Here is a 14351-nt window from a genome sequence, read left to right as displayed (position 1 = left end):
GCCTCCGCCAGTATGGTGGTGCCATCTAGGTAAGATGCCTGTAAACGTAGCATCCGCAGGTGCAGACGACGATGTGCGATTCAGACGAGGCGCGCAATCAACGCGCTCCCGAGGTGCCGCGCATCCACCAGTATGATGGCTCCATCCAGTTAAGGTGCCTGCAAAGGCGGCGCGCCCGACATGTAAGTTACAGTTGTAAGGCTTGATCGGGCTCAGCAGAATGCTGTACAGAAAGCATTACAAGCCGCAGCTCGCCGTCGACGCCGGCGGACAGCTCAGATCGTTCTCGTCAAAACGAGGCAAACAGACTGCCGCGAAGACCCTGTTGTGCGTAGTGCCCAAATTGGTGTTACTCTTGAGCCGCTCCACCAGCTTATGCTGTGACTGTGCTGCGTGTGCCGCGCAGGCCTGTGACTTTTTTTTTTTTTGAGGTCGGGGCAGTTGCTGTCCTGGCGAAGACAAGTTCCCTTGTCGATGCGTTGGCTACAGCGACATTTTTTGGTCGACCACAGTTTATCCCTTTCAACCTCCACTTTCCTGTAAACTTCTGTCTTGTTCTGACCTCTCTCTCTCTCTCTATATATATATATATATATATATATATATATATAGCTCTTTGTACAATGGTACGCGTACTATGCGTTATGTGCACATACGAGTGCCGCAGAGGCCTTTCACACACGTTACGTGCTGCCATTGCAGAAGTAATGGAAGCGATCATGTGCTCATTGCCACTGTCGTTGAACAGAATGAACTTACACACTGAATGGGAAATACTTTATGCGATTCAAAGCCGTGCAGAACGCCAGTACAGACAAACAAATTCAATCTGTGACCTCAGAAAATCATGATTCACACTGAGGAAAATTCAAGGTCGCGTGAGCAAACTGGAGACTGAACGTTGTAAGTATCTGGTAAACTGACCATATTTCCATTCCGAGAATTGCAAAGGAAACTGGTCAGTTAACCGTGGTTCTATGAAAGATGGCGCTGTTTTATTGCAAGGACTATGGAGAAAGAACGGACATTTATACTGATGGATCTATATCTCCACCATCTCCACACGTGCCGTTCTCATCTAGGCCGTCCTTGTAATAATGAAGCTCACGGTGTCCATGTGACGACGTCTACGATAGCAGCAGAAATTTCCGCTCGGCGTGCTTCTGATAAATATGTCCTGCAAGCACAACCTAGAAAATGGGTCCTGTTACGTGACTCCAAGCCAGCACTTGAGAGAGAGAGAAAGATCGATCAGAGAAAGGAAAGGCAAGGAGGTTAACAAGAACAAAAATTTAATTTGCTAGCCTACCCGGGGGGCTGGGGAGGAGGACGTAGAAATGTAAGAATAAAATAGAGCAAAACAGAGCAGACGCACAGCCCTTCAGAGTTAAAATTTTGCCTTCCATCAGGTGGCTCATGCGCAGTAGGTATATGATATAAGAGAGAATTACCACGAAACTCTCAACAAAGGGCACAACGTCATCTTTTAGTGACGGCCAGGTCACAATGGCATTGCTTCGCCGACCAGACTGCCCTACCCGATCCTGAAGAAACCTGAACAGTTCCCATCCTCCCTCATCAAAGAGAAACACTGCAAGAAAACTTCAATTCCTTTATTTCCTTCCCCCTAGCACATGATAGCAAAACAGGCGTCTCTCTCTCTCTCTCTCTCTCTCTCACTTTCTATCTGTGCATGCATGCAGGCATGCACAGACAACGTTCTAAGAATATTGTCTTCGCCTTAATTAGGTTGTCTCTTGTAAGAGTACCCCGTCGTACCTTTTAGTATTAGCACTAATCTGTTCAGGCTCAATAGGCAACACCTAACACGAAACAAGGACGTTGGTATACGAATAACATCGCGTATACGCCTGCCACCATGGAAGGGCAACTGTGCCTTGAGAATGCCAGCGGATCTGCGCTGTTGTTGCATCCCTTCTGTAAAGAACCAAGGCCCACAGTCACAAATATTGAATGCCCGTAAAAGAAAGTGCCGGTGAATTACAGCAGCGGACAGATGGCCGGCCAATAACAAAGAGTTCTTGGGAGAGTTGAGCTGTGTGAATTTTCTGAAGTGTGCACGCACGCTTTTCTCAGCCATTGTTACTGGCATCGTATTGTCGCTTCGTCACGACTGAGTGCTTTTCTGGCAACAAAGTTACGTCACGTTTATTACAGGGTTGTAGGAGTACCGGGCTTCGGCGCAATGTAATACGACTGTAGGCCTTATGCTTAGTTAGCACTGATGCCATGCGCGATGAATTCTACATGTTACTATATGTTCAATGCGTGTAAAATGAGTATGCTACTTGGCAACGCAAATGTGCGAAGGCGTGTTGTAGAGCAAAGAATGCTTAACGTGCATCATTTCCAGATGCAGAGAAAAGCTGTAATTACTTTTTCCTCTCTTATATTACACAAGGACGTAAATTATACGCTCGCACTTTCTAGCGTGCAACGCTGATTGCTCAACTGACTTTAACATAATACTTCTCGAGCTATAACGACGAGAATTTGCTGGATTTGCGCCTGTGTTGCCTTCAGCACAGAAAATAGCACGAACCTCCGCAACGGGCCTGCGGACATCGTATAGGAGTATACGGCCGCCTTTGGTTTTTCCCCAAAAAGTACGTATATGATAGTGGTAGTAGCATTTTATGCAGTGCGAATTGGAACGCTAACATTCTATACCTAATACTAATCTACCGGTTTCGCAAACATCAGAATCCCATTTAAGTGCACTGCGTAGGGCAATGTCTTCTGCTACATGCATAAACCTACCCCTGTCCTCCGTAAACTTAACTCTCCCTGCATCATGAGTCCTGAACGCTATAGTCTTCTATTTCAAATTTTCTTTTCGGGAACTATCTCATGACTCAAGAGCACACTTCGGGCATCTTCTGGAATGGTTATTGTTCCACAACACGGAGGGCGTGCTTGAGCTCCGAGTTACCAATTCCGTGAATTACAGCAAAAGCTGCAGGTGAAGCCAGCCAGTCAGGAACACGAGAACTGGCTGCCTGCTTCAAGGGACAAGGCGGTGAACAATAAGGGGGAATGCCAATTTACAGCCACTAATCCTCTAATGATCCCTTAATTATCTTCAGATAATCATTTCCTGTACGCCTCAAGCGTGTACGCCTCAACCCCACAATTTTCAAGTGAGCGGTACACTCTGATTGGAACTAAGACAGCCTACCAAGCGGGAGAAACATTAAAATGTAATGAGCATGGCTGATATTATACGGCATGTGAAGACGCAAACCAGCGAAGACAGTGGTGCAATCTAGGGACAAAAAAAAACAAAAACACAAAGAAGAGAAAAGAAAGGAGATGTCAAGTGCAATCAAACAGGCTTGCCTGTCCATTGTTCCCGATCTGTTATCCCCTCGTTCTGCTCCAATTAATTTAGGGTTGTTGAGTTGCGACTAATTTTTCAATCATATGTATGTTTTTTTCTTCGCTATTCGGTGGATTTGTGGCAAGGCATATTTGCAGAAAAATGAGCAAAATGAGTCCAATAAATGCATGCACCTCTGTTTGATGCAGTCACTGCCGTCTGTATGTATGTGCTCGGCCTTTCTATTCTTGTCATCGCATAAGAAAGAGTGAATTCGCTCAAAGCTCACGTGGTCGACAAAGCACGCTAAAGAACGAATCGAGGGGTGCCGGTTCGTTTCATTTCATAAAGAAAAAAACGTGATAAGTAAAGCAACTCGTAGTAGAGATCAGAAAGAAAGAGATAAAAACTCTATCACACAAACCGCTTCTTCAGATCGGCGTCTATATAACCCTGCAAGCATACGCCTTGGAAAAAAGAATGTGAAAACTGAGGCTGGCAAGAAGTAAAAGAAATAAAGCAAGAAAAAATCCCTTACCCAGCCTTCAGGTTTTTCAAGAGGAAACAGTAGCTAGGAGCGTACTTTTCATGCTCAAGGACTCTTCTCGAAGTTTCGGAAATGAAATAATACAGGAAACAGAAGACTGTGGAAAACGGTTATCTCCTCTCACTCTCTATCAGATCAACAAAAGAATAAGGAAATGGCAAGATAAAGGGAGAGCGATAAAGTAAACGTCGTTGGTCCCGCGTACCCCGCAACGTGCTCCAGGGCCAAGTGGCGTGATTCGTACCCAAAGGCCAAAAAGATTTGCTCTTGTGCCAACAGAGTGCGTCATCGTTTTCCTTTCAATCCCACCTCTCCGCCGCGGGAGGGATTGAACTTTTTCTTTCTTTTTTTTTTTTCAGGGAACGCGCATGCCCGCTCTTCTCTCCAGTAAAGCGTGCTGTGCTTCCCGTTCCTTCGTGCTTTTGTGTCAGTCGCGCCGCCGCTACGTTCTCTCGAATAGCCGGCACGATTTCAAAACAGATTCCTCCAGAGCGACCAATTTTTGGGAACGGTCAAGCCACTCGACTTTCGGAAACAGAAGGCAAGCGTAACGCAAAGCGGCTGCTAGGAAGTGGGGAGAAATCGATTCATTTTATGTTTGCGAAAACGTCGCCGAAGAAAAACGGCAAGCGATCTCAATCGGTGTTTGAGACAAGGAGACCGCATACAACAACAACAAAAAAAAAAGAGCACCGGAAGGAATCTGGAGATCCGAAGGCGTATGACGATAAAACTACCTTTCTTTTCCTTTTCTTCTTTCTTTTCTTTTGTTAATGAATCTGTCGGTTTCAATTTTTTTTCCTTTTTTTTTTTTGTTAGGCAGCAAAAACGACCCTCTGCAGAAGTAATCCCAGCCGCAGCTTCCCTGTTTGTCCTCGGGCTCCGACAGCAGTCTGCTGCCGCTCATTCTTTGCTGCGACCCCGATATGTTTGCGTATATACTATAACCTGATTCTCTGAAATATTGTCCTTCGAGTGCGTCAAACACAATCTGTAAGTGGGACGATGCTTTTTTTTTCTTTTTTTTTTCAAAGTAATAGCAGTTATTTGTACTTCAGCGAGGTTCGCTGGGCGTCTCTCACAAATATCGTCATCATTTTTTATGATAATCATGTTTCTTTGCCAGGAGCTTAGCCGCCTAAACATAAAATTGAAAACATTGTTTTTCGCTCTCCAAGGATTCGATCTGGGTTCGGTGGCATGTAGATCATTTCGCCGTTGTGCGTCCATCATCGTCGTCATTTAATTGTTGCTGCTGTGTCGCAACCAACTACCGTTGTGTTTAGTTTATTTTTGCGTGAATCTATTCAGCGGGAGAACTTTGAACGGTTTTACGTTACGGCGAAACATTGAAAGCATGTCCTATTTGCTATCCGTGCTATCCACTGTCGTGATGGAAAAAAAGAAGGGCACTAATGGCCAACATTAAGTAAGTTGGTGACAGTTCACTTAAATCAGCGTAGTAAACACGTTGGCATTGTATAACATCGTGGTATGCATCATCATCATCAGCCTATATTTTTTGTACACTGCAGGACGAAGGCCTCTCCCTGCGATCTCTAATTACCGCTGTCTTGCGCTAGCTGATTGCAACTTGCGCCTGCAAATTTCCTAACTTCATCATCCCGACTAGTTTTATTCCGTCCTCTACTGCGCTTCCCTTCTCTTGGTATCAATTCTGTAACTCCAATGATCCACACCGGTTATCCGTCCTACGCATTGCATGACCTGCCCAGCTCCATTTTTTTCTCCTAATGCCAATTTGAATATCGGCTATCCCCGTTTGCTCTTTGACCCATACCGCTCTCTTCCTGTCTCTTAACGGTAGAACCTAACATTTTTTGTTCTGTCGCTCTTTGTGCGGTCCTTAACTTGTTCTCGAGCTTCTTTGTTAGCCTCCGTGGTATGCATATTGCGAGCAATTCCGAGTCCTTACCGGCCTTCTACCTATTCCCTCGAAATGAAAAGTATATAATCAGTGCAGTCCACTAGTACCAAAATATGGGACAGAAAACTGGGATGATCGCGAAGAACTTTGAGAGAGATAGAGAGAGATATACACATTTATTATGGTAGAAAGCTGAGACGTCGGCCTGAATCAAAATTCTGACCTGCTACTCAGCATTGGGGAAGGGAGGCAGGAGTAAAAAAGAGAGAGAGGGATTTAAGTGTTGACGATGAGGGTTAGGATGGTAGTGAGTGAACTTCAGCAGCATATAGACTCTTCAAAGTTTCAAATCTTGACCACTTTCGTGCAAGAATTTGATGAGAGTCTTTACAGCATCACGCGGACAAGAATCCGGCCAAGGTCCCAATAGAACCTTTTCAGACAAAGGTTGATTGGTGAACTTGAGAAAATGCTGTACCAATGTTCGTATTTGCGAAGCATATCTCGGGCAAATGCACAAGACGTGTTCGGTCGTCTCGGGTACCTCGCACTCCTCACATTCCGGGATTTCTGCACGGTCAGTAAGGTGCAGGTATCACCGAGTGAAGACCACACCTAGTCGTAATCTGTGAAGCTAGCTTGCATAACTTCTACTGATCGTGGGCGGTAATTTCACTTGTATGTTTGGTTCAAGTCAGTGAAGTCGGCAGCATGTTCTAGTGTTTTCGCACAATAGTGTATACACTAGAGCATTAGCGTCTGGTCGAGTAAACGGGATCTACACTTGCGTGACATTATTGTGGGCCATCTTTGCCTCTTCATCGGCCAGCTCATTTCCATATAAGCCACATTGTCCAGGAATCCATTGAAAGGCTATACGATGGCCAGTTCCCAGGACGAAATCCTATAGTTCTACCACATCTTAAGCAAGGAGATAATAAGGTACTCGTATAAGAACAGAATAAATTACTTGCAGAGCTGGTTTTGCGTCACATTATAGTCCAGACATGAGGCGGTTGATTAGATATAAAACGGACTGCTTCACGGATGGCTACTATCTTTGCGGCCGTTGATGTAGTCTGGTAGTCGAGTCGGAAGCGCTTACAGGCCGTCAAATTCGCTATTAAGAATGCCGCTGTTGAAGTAGTTGGGGACACTGAACCGTCAGTACATGTATGCGCAGAAGCGGCATATTCTGTAGAAACTTTAGACAGGCTGACGATCAATGGAACGAAAACTGATTGCCGTAACGCTGTGACACAGGAAGACGATGGCGTGGATTAGAGAGCGAAAGAGTGTGGCTGATGGTCTAGTTCGGATTAGTAGAAGTGCAGTTGGGCGTGTGATTCCAGTGGTCTACTACTTGTTATTACATACTGTTACACCACCAGTGGTGCATTAGACTAAGAGTACGGGTACCAAGGGAAGCGAAACGCAGTCGAAAACGGCAGAGCGCTAATAGAGCGATGAAAATGTTAAATATGCAGGTATGAGACGGAGCCAGCTAACTCAACACATGGGTAGTTGGAGATTGCTTGGAGAGGCTTTCGTACTAAAGTCGACAGAAACTGATAAAGAGACTAACGTGATTGAACACGTCAAACTCTTTCTCATTCTTTTTTTTTTGTGCGTCAGCGCAACATTACTACGCAAAAATATCCACAGTAATTTGAACTGTGTCACAAACAGTTCGAGAAAAAGGAATAAATACATACATACATACATACATACATACATACATACATACATACATACATACATACATACATACATACATACATACATACATACATACATACATACATACATACATACATACATACATACATACATACATACATACATACATACATACATACATACATACATACATACATACATACATACATACATACATACATACATACATACATACACACACACACACACACACACACACACACACACACACACCACACACACACACACACACACACACACACACACACACACACACACACACCACGATAAATCCACACTGTGTACAGTCAGCTTCAAGTTAACTTCAAACATCAAAAGGGTGCGTCGAGTTACGTCGAGTGCTCTGACTGCTGTCCGTTAATACACAGAACATCTCACCTTCAGACATCAGTTTGTACTAAAGAAAAATGCTTGCACGGGAGGGCGTCCTTTAGCTTACGTGTTTTTGTTAACGGTGCATCCTCCCAGTCTCTTCTATGATAGTTACCACGTAAGTGCTCCTTGCAGTCACCTCTAATCACCGCTTTCAGTATCATGAGCCTCAAATCGATCCGAAACTTTGAACAGAGCGACACTTGCTGCTCACCCCTTTCGTTTGATATGTCGAACTCATCGCTTCTAAACTTTCCTTCGTATCGAGCGACAGCAGCTGGCGATAAATGTGCAACGTTATTTCTCCTTTTTTCTGTTCTATTTTATTCTCTCGGGTCGTTTCCTTCACCCCTTCCTTCGGCTCAATTCACAGCCTCTAATTGCTCTTTTTTTTTTTTCGTAGAACAGCGGCAACCCTCCTTCTTTTGGTAAAACCCAACTCTAAAAAGGAATGAAAATACAAGAGCTGGTTGCTCTCGCTGAATTTCAGTATACGTTCGAAGAAAGTAAGTTGGGTGCGTGGTAACTACGCCTCACCGAGAGCCTCGAATACAGGCCACAATTCTCACTACTCAAGTCGAACTGCGCGATCGCTTTCAAGGAGGTGCCCGTATAATCACATCCTAAAGCCTGCTTCCATTATCCTGTCAACGTAACAGCTCATTTAGAATGCGCGCTTTGAGCGGTAACCTCGAAGTTACACCTTTTACATCTTTCCTGTTTCAAAGCCTAACACCTTTCTTTCGAGCAATATAAAGTTGTGCGGGAAATAGCAGGAGACATGGTTGTAGGGCAGAAATGGGCGTCTGGTGGAGGAGAATTCGAAATGGAAAGGGCTGCGCCGGCTGTCGAGTAGAATCGAAACTCCGCCGGTCTCTAACACGGACTACACAGCGAGCGAAATAGAAGGGGGGAAAAATAGGGAAGAGGGGAAGGGGGGGGGGCGGACACGGGGCACCTTTTGTTCGCTTCGTCGGGTCGATCCCACGACGCGGAACTCGTTTTCGCCTTTTTCTGTTGCTCGCCGCTGCTGCCGCCGCCGCGGGGCGACATAATTTCACTTTAGCCTCGCTTTCCGCTTGCTTTCCCACGAACACCGAGGTACGCACGCACGCACAGACGCGCGCCGGCACGAGCGAGTGCGGAACGCCGTCAGTTGCGGCCAGGGATGAAATAACGAAGTCGAGAAAAGCGTTGCTGGCTGCCACCGTCGTGTTGCATCGATCCGACAAAGGGGTGCGAGTGTGCAAAGAGAGAGAGAGAGAAAGAGAGAGGGGCAGATGAGGTGCTCTCTTGCGGTACGTGCACGCACATCGACAGACAAACAGCCAGGACACGCGCGAGCTCACATTCGCATCGCGCGATGGGAGCACCTCCACCCCGAAAACACACATCGGGCGGCCTTATGTCGCGCGCGCGGGGCAAGCGCCGGGCTTCAGCACCTCGCTCATGTGTTATGCATGGCCAGCCCTACCCACCCACCACACACACACACCTCCCAGCCGACCACGTTCCAAACACGCAACACGGGCTCTCGGCGGGGTCGTATTAGCCGCCGCGCTGCACAACTCGGCCGCTTCGTGCTGGTCGCGGTCGTATAGAGACGCTCCCGCGGTCCACTCAGAAAATGCGCGTAGTACTCTCCCCTATTCTCCTTCCACACTTTCCTCGCAGCATCAGTTGCCTGCCGTACGCGTGTTTCTCTTTCTCTCTTGCCTCGGTCTTCAGGTCACGTCGAGCGGTAAGAGCAAAAGGACGCGCCTAGTGGGGAGGCTTCCGCGATTCGGGCCTTTCGCTAGCGCAGTATACTGGGCGAAAACACGCACGCAAAGGCGTACGGACCACGCGCCGGTAGAGCGGAGGGCCATGCGGGCAGCGACGACGCGCCCGCACAGCTTGCTCCGCCACCGCCGCCTTTGCTGATGCGACGCGACGCTCGGAATAACGCAATAGCAGCTGCTGCATTAAGGAGACTGGAACGTAACGGCTTCGGGAGTCTCGCGGAGTAGGCCGCTCGTAAGAACTCGCGTGCCTTGGGACCATTAGGAAACGATTGCAGACTCTCCCCGTACGGCTGCAGGGCCGGGAGAAAGCCTTCGTTGCTTTTCGTGCGATTGTGCGTGTTATAGCTTCGGCGATGGCATCGGAGCTGATTCGCGAGCCACGCGAGTAAAGTGTATGCGGTAGCAGCGCAGTGGCCCGGGAGTGAGGAAAGCTTTTCCCCTTATCAAGATCAAAGCGTTCCCAGCAGCTTACTGTGCGCATTCCTCGTGAAAGCGTATAGATTCGACGCGCGAGAGCTTTGAATCGTAAATCTCTCTATAGGACACTGCCGCGAGACTTTTGGTCGTCTCCGAATCCAACCGTTTTCCATGACGCTGCACGGCTGCTGACGGGATAGTTTTGTCACGGATTTATTTATTTATTTATTTATTTATTTATTTATTTATTTATTTATTTATTTATTTATTTATTTATTTATTTATTTATTTATTTATTTATTTATTTATTCGCCATTTAAATACTTATCCTTTCTGCTTGTTATCGTTCACTGGTCACTGGTCAATTATTGTTTACTTTAGGGTCATCTCTGAGGAGCGTTAACTTCAAAGGCGGGAAAGTCATGATAAATGTTTCTTCGGAAAACATTTGATTGTCCTACAATATCGTATATGCATTGCGAGATGAGCTGGAATATGCGCAGTTTGCGCTGATCTCCTCAAGTACGCAAATTCTCACCGTTCCGAGCCCGGTTGACGAGTGCACTACGATTTTAGCCTACGCTGATCCCTATACATATATGACGTGTTCTTGCAAGCTAATCTGTGCGTCAGCATCTGTTGGTCGAAGCTTATATGGCACGATGAGCAAATTCATTAACAGTGCTGGCCTGCGTCACGGTTTTATCGTCTGCTCCGGCTTTCAAATAAACAATTTAATGCTCGCGCGCGTTGAAACTATAATGTCCTAGTTCACTTTATGTATACTCTACGTGCTCGGTCATTTCAATCCGTCCTTCTGTTGATGCAGGGCGAAGCCACTAACGCTTTATAGGCCTAATGTCGCGGCAACTCGACGACTTTCACCTCACAGGCTCCTCGTGGCTTTCTTGCGGAGGGAGTTATTTACATTCATCACCGGAACGTTTTACTTTCGTCGAGATGAACTTTTCTGTAAGCACCTATGACACCCACTTTAGCTGTCAGATCGCACTGTGGCGCCACTTGGTGCACTTGCATGGTGCACCAATGGCCAGCAATAAAAATACTTTTTAAGTTCGCCCCTGTTCATTTCCTATCATCCGTGCCGCTGAGCGACAAAAACTAGTGATAGAGCGTGGACGGGGCTTCGCGCGAGCCAATGACGAAGCTCGAAAAAAAATAATTGTTCAAAACTACGGGCCTGTATTCAGAAGACACCCTTACGCTATAAGAACCTCATGTGTAAGTAGTTATGGGTCCACCGGTATACACTCGGCCACCAAGACCAACCAATTCAAGAGCATCAAGTATGGCATCATGAGCAACATTTTCATAAGCTCCTTTTATGTCGAGAAACATAGCGACAGATTGCCGTTTTAATCTCTTTTGCTGTTGGGCGTAAGTGATCAGATCGATGACATTATCAATGGAGCAGCGGAGACGTCGAAAGAATGCAAAAGGAGTAATAAAGAACGCAAGCAGGGCATGGGGCTTTCGGTATACGCAACGAAGCTTCGGTGCGCCATTTCTAAATGTCCCTATTAGCGAAAGCTATCGGCAAATGGCAAAGACCACTCTACAACGAAAGGCTTTGTGAATTCAGCACACGGTTTCCGGCATACTTGTCCGTACAAACGTATGTTCGCTATTGAACACAGAATTCAGTAATACAAGGCGCGTCGAACGCTTATCCTGTCAGGCCACGAAGTTATGTCAGGTCTGAATAACAAACAGCGTGGCGCGTTTTCGGGACGCGGACCGCGCGATAGTTTTGACGCCAGCCTGCGAGCTTTTACGTTGCCTCGTGCTTCGGCCGCCTGCAATAATCTGGCACTGGAGTTCTATGTGTACCCATGTCAGACGGTCAAATTTAATGTCACGTTGAGCGAGTGCACGTCGCCAGTAGTGTGAATCGCAGGCTGTCACACGGAAAGTCACACTCGTACTTGCCTACGAGTGCGACCGTCGAACTCACTTGGCTGTCTAAGTGCGTAGCCTCGATGGCAGTGCTCCATATATAAATGAAATCTCATTGAAAGGTCCGAGCTAATCCTTTAACCAATTTTTTTATCAAAATGTTCTAAGCATACCTGCTATGAAAACAGCCATTCTTCCTCTCTGCCAACGAAATCCGTGTCTTTTTTAGTGCACCGGCGCTTCGCTCACTGTCAGGACTTGAGCGCAGCTCGATGGTTGGTTGTAATGTCGTCTGGTCTTCGCTCGGTGCAATTGATGGTGTTCTGGTACTTTTCAAATATCGGCTAAAATAACAAACATATAATGCGCTAGCTGACTTACCAATCGACCCAGTCATTATTTCCAAATGACACTTTCTTTTCTCGTCTAGCAGCGCACCGCCAAAGTGGCACTCACTATGGCAAAGAGCACTAGCGCAAAGTATGACTTAATTTCTCACTTAAAAGTCTCACTACGAGGCATGCCCTGGAGAGCGAAAGAGTGTGCGAGATTGAGCAACCAATGCTATAGCGTCACGGCACACGCACCCTATACGAAGACGTGCGTTCCAATGACCGGTCTGTAATGATTGGCTGACGTCAACTGTACACTTTCCGCTCAAGAGCCACACCATATGAAACAGCACATCCGGGTTGGAAAAGTCACACGCGACTAGCGGGCCGTCAAAGTCGCTCGTCATTCGGTGCCGTGTCCCGCGTGTACACGATATCTGAATATATAGCATGCCTGAGCCAAGCCAATGCGGTTTTAGGCTGCGCATATGGCAGAAAATATTGGCCAGTCTCAACTGTGGCCTGCACAATAACCACTTTTGAGATTTCTTTCTGAGGAAATATACTACTCTAACCACTGCTGGGCCCCCTTAGTCAAATTTATTTGTAAGCGTCGTCAGGAGCCGGCGCAGTGGTACTGCACTGAAAACGCTTTACACACTTGTGGGTGTAAAAGCGTTCCTTCAGCATTTTACACCCATGATACCACCCTTATGCCACTTCCTTACTTTATTTTTTTTTCGCTACTTACATCTGAGAAATTAAGATGACAAGATCAGAGCGTCCTCACTTCTGCCAGACTGTCACACGCATCGGACCGTCAGGTCATGTGTTTAAGTAAGTTTATTAAGGCATTTTTACATGACCGCTATAGAGCACTATAATAACAACGGAATAAATTTAGTGCAGAAACAGCGCAATAAACGTACTACATACGCATCAGCATAACCTGACGATGCATTAGCTCGGGCTGTCGAGCGGTAGTGAGGACGGCCTGTTTGCTGTAATTAGCCATTATCAGATCTAAATGGCGGAAAGGTGTTCGCTACGTCAGAGAAACTGCCGAAAAAAAACGGAGGTAAGGAAAAAAGCAAGAAGAACGAAAAGCAAAAAAAAAAAGGGGGGGGGGGGGGGGGGAATCGTACCCGCAACCACAGCGTGGGAATTAGAGATGCTACCACGGACGATTAAAGAAGCCACCTCCGATTTTGCAGTAACCTTGCAGTTACCTTGGTGAAACCAAGGTCACTTTCTTGGTGAAACTCCTTTCTTGGTGAAACCAAGGTGACTGCACCGTGACGAAAAATGGCCGACGCCGTGAAGAGTGAAAACACGTCTGAAAATGCTCGTATTGACGTCACATTTCTCAGGGAGGCTCCTGTAAACAAAGTAAATTAGTGGCTTTGAAAAGAAAATTTAGTACATTTCGGTCTGGGTGGGAATGGAGCCCGGGTCTCCGCGATGCGAGACGAGCACGCTTCCCTGAAGCCACGGCTGCTCTTCTTTTTCTGCTCTTTTTCTTTTACAGGAAAGCTGTATATGGCTAGCTTCCAGCGGATCGATGTCCGTAGACCAAAAATCCCGAATATAGTGCAATACCGGGCCGACCCGTGGCGGAGGTGAAGCAGGCTTCAAGCACTCTGCCTACTTGCAAAAATGTGTTTAATATCTTGGGTCAAAATACAATCCGTATGAGATATTAAGCTGATAAGAACAGGTACGTTACACTTTGACCGGCGTCGGCCATGTCTGCGTTCGCACCATACACGTGTACGTCATTCCGCGTATAGAAACTAGTGCCTACCAATCTCTGTGTCTTCTGTCTCCTGACGTGATGCTTTACGTAGGCTCCTTTCCTCAGTTCTGCTGTGACTGTGAAATGGGCAGGACGCGCGTTGTACGGTCTCAAGAAGAACAGTGTGCCTATACCAAGAATGACGGCTGTACAGAAGAGGAAATGGGCGTGGCGGCGGCGGAAGGAGACCACCGACGATGAGCGGGCCGCGGACGCCAA

General features: G+C 46.7%; 1 non-coding gene across 1 annotated transcript; it reads right to left on the bottom strand.

Moving 5' to 3' along the window:
• Window positions 1–13899: 13899 nt before the first annotated feature.
• Window positions 13900–14086, bottom strand: LOC119434455 (U2 spliceosomal RNA). The gene has a single exon (XR_005188611.1). It is a non-coding gene; the product is annotated as a U2 spliceosomal RNA (small nuclear RNA).
• Between the last annotated feature and the right edge of the window lie 265 nt (window positions 14087–14351).

The sequence above is a fragment of the Dermacentor silvarum genome, unplaced genomic scaffold (genome assembly GCF_013339745.2).
Source record: "Dermacentor silvarum isolate Dsil-2018 unplaced genomic scaffold, BIME_Dsil_1.4 Seq1081, whole genome shotgun sequence".
Classification (NCBI taxonomy): domain Eukaryota; kingdom Metazoa; phylum Arthropoda; class Arachnida; order Ixodida; family Ixodidae; genus Dermacentor; species Dermacentor silvarum.
Note: the sequence above shows the minus strand (reverse complement) of the source record. Positions and strands in the feature narration are given on the sequence as shown.